Source organism: Tasmannia lanceolata, unplaced genomic scaffold (genome assembly GCF_043159265.1).
Source record: "Tasmannia lanceolata isolate RefF3 unplaced genomic scaffold, GAP_Taslan_0.1 ptg000267l, whole genome shotgun sequence".
NCBI classification, from domain to species: domain Eukaryota; kingdom Viridiplantae; phylum Streptophyta; class Magnoliopsida; order Canellales; family Winteraceae; genus Tasmannia; species Tasmannia lanceolata.
The window spans coordinates 62501-67500 of NW_027518942.1; positions in this window are offsets into that span (position 1 = coordinate 62501).

The window sequence follows — 5000 nt, forward strand, 5'->3', positions numbered from 1 at the left end:
CACGTTTGTCTTTGAAACCGAGCATCAATGCCACAGAAAGTGCCGGGGCGCCAGCTGGAGCCATCATCCGACGTGCCATGGCTCTGGTCCCATGGTCTTCGCAACCGAGCATTCGTGACACCCGCGGGGCCAGGACACCAACCCTTCCGACACGAGCATTCGCGCATGTTCTTTGGCCACACAACGGCGCCAGCACGAGCAAAATCATCCGCGGTGCGGTGGCCTTGCACGGCCTTTTGTCTTTGGAACCAACCATCAGTGCCACGGGAAGTGCCGGAGTCCCGGCATCCGCGGTGCCAAGTCATTGCGCCCTTGGTCTCTGCAGCGGGGCATGCCGGGCACTCCCAACCATTGCAAGCAAGCAAGCAAGCAAGAAAGAAAGTAAGTAAGTAAGTAAGTATTACATATAGGGGCGGGACATGCGGGGAGATCTGCGAAACGTGCATTACGGGGCACACGCGTACCTACCGGGGCATACCGACCCCTATTGGGGCACACGTGTGCATATCGGGGCATACCGGGCCTATCGGGGCACACGCGTACATACCGGGGCATACCGAGCCCTACTGGGGCACACGTGCGCATATCGGGGCGTACCAAGCCTATCGGGGCATACGCATGTATCCCAAGGCATACCGAGTCTATCCGGGCATACGCGTTCATACCGGGGCGTAACGGGCCTATCGGGGCATACTTGGGCATATCCGGGCAAAAAATGCCCAAAACTTGCGCAACCTTGGCAACCGTGGTCCATTCCTCTCTATATGCCTAGCCTTGCCAACCGTGGTCCATTCCTCACTATATGCCATGGCCTTGTGCCCATGGTCTTCCCAAGACAGCATCCAAGGCGCCTGAAAGGCCAAGGGAGCCCAACCCAGCAATGCCCAGCCAAGGCCAGGCATTCCAGTGCCTACCCGGGCAAAAACGCCCAAAGCATGCCCCATTCGTTAGCCTATCCAGGCAAAAACGCCCAAAACCAGCCCATTCCAGTGCCTATCCGGGGAAAACGCCCAAAGCATGCCCATTCCTTAGCCTATCCAGGCAAAAACGCCCAAAACCAGCACATTCCAGTGCCTATCCGGGCAAAAACGCCCTAAGCCTGCGCATTCCAGCGCCCCGCAGCATGCCACCCTCCTATAGGGTTTGCGCAACCAACCCGCCTAACCACCAGTGGCAACCAAAGGTGCTGTTAGCGACGACTTCTGAAGACGCAACGAGACGCGACGGGTTTGCGCCCAGACGCGACGAGGCGATGCGGGATCTGCGCCCAACCGTGCCTACACCCGCCGACTTGATGCGGGAGCTGCTGGCCCAAGCATGCCTAGCGTGCAAGGCCTGCGTGCAAGGCTAGTGTGCAAGGCTCGTGGGCAAGGCTAGTGCGCAAGGCTAGTGCCCAAGGTCTGTGTGCAAGGCTAGTGCCCAAGGCTAGTGAGCATGGCCTGTGTGCAAGGCTAGTGTGCAAGGCTTGTATGCAAGGCTAGTGTGCAAGGCTGGTGTGCAAGGCTTGTGGGCAAGGCTGGTGCGCAAGGCTAGTTCCCAAGGGTTGTGTGCAAGGCTAGTGCCCAAGGCAAGTGCGCAAGGCTCGTGCCCAAAGCTAGTGCGCAAGGCTTGTGTGCAAGGCTACTGCGACGGGCCAGTGCCCAAGGCTTGTGAGCAAGGCTTGTATGCATGGCTTGTGTGCAAGGCTAGCGTCCAAGGCTTGTGCGCATGGCTTGTGCGCAAGGCTTGTGTCCAAGGCTTTTGTGCAAGGCTCGTGCGCAAGGCTAGTGTGCAAGGCTTGTGCGCATTGGCAGGTAGCCCACCAGCATGCACGATCCAAATGCCACTCACGCGACAACACGGTGCCAAGCCGGGCATGGTGTGCACTCAAAACCAATCAACGGACAGAGGTCATGCGTCATGGGGGGGATCTAGCAAGGCCATGGGGAAGGTCATGGAGGACCTTGGAAGCAAGCGCAAGACGAGAGCGAATCGAACAAGGGGCCAGGACGGGGCCTTGTGCCCATGGTCTTCGCAAGACAGCGTCCAAGGCACCCGAAAGCCCAAGGGAACCCAAACCCGGCCGACACTTGCAATCGCACATGCTCTCTGCAACACACCATCAATGCCGCCCAACGGGGCCAGCACGAGCAGTCCTCCGCGGTCCCCTGGCCCTGCGCACGTTTGTCTTCGAAACCGAGCATCAATGCCACAGAAAGTGCCGGGGCGCCAGCTGGAGCCATCATCCGCGTTGCCATGGCTCGCTTGGCCTTGGCTTGCCAGGCCCCGACACGAGCAATCGCGCATTTTCTTTGCAACCGACCATCAATGCCGCCCAACGGGGCCAGCACGAGCAGTCATCCGCGGTCCCCTGGCCCTGCGCACGTTTGTCTTTGAAACCGAGCATCAATGCCACAGAAAGTGCCGGGGCGCCAGCTGGAGCCATCATCCGACGTGCCATGGCTCTGGTCCCATGGTCTTCGCAACCGAGCATTCGTGACACCCGCGGGGCCAGGACACCAACCCTTCCGACACGAGCATTCGCGCATGTTCTTTGGCCACACAACGGCGCCAGCACGAGCAAAATCATCCGCGGTGCGGTGGCCTTGCACGGCCTTTTGTCTTTGGAACCAACCATCAGTGCCACGGGAAGTGCCGGAGTCCCGGCATCCGCGGTGCCAAGTCATTGCGCCCTTGGTCTCTGCAGCGGAGCATGCCGGGCACTCCCAACCATTGCAAGCAAGCAAGCAAGCAAGAAAGAAAGTAAGTAAGTAAGTAAGTATTACATATAGGGGCGGGACATGCGGGGAGATCTGCGAAACGTGCATTACGGGGCACACGCGTACCTACCGGGGCATACCGACCCCTATTGGGGCACACGTGTGCATATCGGGGCATACCGGGCCTATCGGGGCACACGCGTACATACCGGGGCATACCGAGCCCTACTGGGGCACACGTGCGCATATCGGGGCGTACCAAGCCTATCGGGGCATACGCATGTATCCCAAGGCATACCGAGTCTATCCGGGCATACGCGTTCATACCGGGGCGTAACGGGCCTATCGGGGCATACTTGGGCATATCCGGGCAAAAAATGCCCAAAACTTGCGCAACCTTGGCAACCGTGGTCCATTCCTCTCTATATGCCTAGCCTTGCCAACCGTGGTCCATTCCTCACTATATGCCATGGCCTTGTGCCCATGGTCTTCCCAAGACAGCGTCCAAGGCCCCCGGAAGGCCAAGGGAGCCCAACCCAGCAATGCCCTGCTATGGCAAGCCAAGGCCAAGCATTCCGGTGCCTATCCGGGCAAAAATGCAATTCCTCTCTATATGCCTAGCCTTGGCAACCGTGGTCCATTCCCCACCATATGCCATGGCCTTGTGCCCATGGTCTTCCCAAGACAGTGTCCAAGGCGCCCGGAAGGCCAAGGGAGCCCAACCCAGCAATGCCCTGCTTTGGCAAGCCAAGGCCAAGCATTCCGGTGCCTAACCTTGGCAACCGTGGTCCTTTCCTCACCATATGCCATGGCCTTGTGCCCATGGTCTTCGCAAGACATCGTCCAAGGCGCCCAAAAGGCCAAGGGAGCCCAACCCAGCAATGCCTTGCTAGGACAAGCCAAGGCCAAGCATTCCGGTGCCTATCCGGGCAAAAACGCCCAAAGCATGCCCATTCCTTAGCCTATCCAGGCAAAAACGCCCAAAATCTGCACATTCTAGTGCCTATCCGGGCAAAAACGCCCACCAGCATGCCACCCTCCTATAGGGTTTGCGCAACCAACCAGCCTAACCACCAGTGGCAACCAAAGGTGCTGTTAGCGACGACTTCTGAAGACGCAACGAGACGCGACGTGTTTGCGCCCAGACGCGACGAGACGATGCGGGATCTGCGCCCAAGAATGCCTAGACCCGTCGACTTGATGCGGGATCAGCTCGCCCAAGCATGCCTAGTGTGCAAGGCCTGTGTGCAAGGCTAGTGTCCAAGGCTAGTGTGCAAGGCTCATGTGGAACGCTAGTGCGCAAGGCTAGTGCCCAAGGCTTGTGTGCCAGGCCCGTGTGCAAGGCTAGTGTCCAGGGCTTGTGTGCATTGCTTGAGTGCAAGGCTTGTGTGCATTGCTCGAGTGCATGGCTTGTGTGCAAGGGTTGTGCGCAAGGCTAGTGTGCGGGGCTTGTGCGCATGGCTAATGTGCACGGCTTGTGTGCATGGCTACCGTGCAAGGCTAGTTTGCATGGCTAGGGTGCAAGGCTCGCATGCGAGGCTAGTGTGCAAGGCTGCGTGCAAGGGAAGCGTGCAGGGCGAGTGTGCGAGGCCACTGTGCACGGCGCCAGCACTAGCGAGCCATCATCCGCGTTGCCATGGCTCGCTTGGCCTTGGCTTGCCAGGCCCCGACACGAGCAATCGCGCATTTTCTTTGCAACCGACCATCAATGCCGCCCAACGGGGCCAGCACGAGCAGTCATCCGCGGTCCCCTGGCCCTGCGCACGTTTGTCTTTGAAACCGAGCATCAATGCCACAGAAAGTGCCGGGGCGCCAGCTGGAGCCATCATCCGACGTGCCATGGCTCGCTTGGCCTTGGCTTGCCGGGCCCCGACACGAGCAATCGCGCATTTTCTTTGCAACCGACCATCAATGCCGCCCAACGGGGCCAGCACGAGCAGTCATCCGCGGTCCCCTGGCACTGCGCACGTTTGTCTTTGAAACCGAGCATCAATGCCACAGAAAGTGCCGGGGCGCCAGCTGGAGCCATCATCCGACGTGCCATGGCTCTGGTCCCATGGTCTTCGCAACCGAGCATTCGTGACACCCGCGGGGCCAGGACACCAACCCTTCCGACACGAGCATTCGCGCATGTTCTTTGGCCACACAACGGCGCCAGCACGAGCAAAATCATCCGCGGTGCGGTGGCCTTGCACGGCCTTTTGTCTTTGGAACCAACCATCAGTGCCACGGGAAGTGCCGGAGTCCCGGCATCCGCGGTGCCAAGTCATTGCGCCCTTGGTCTCTGCAGCGGGGCATGCC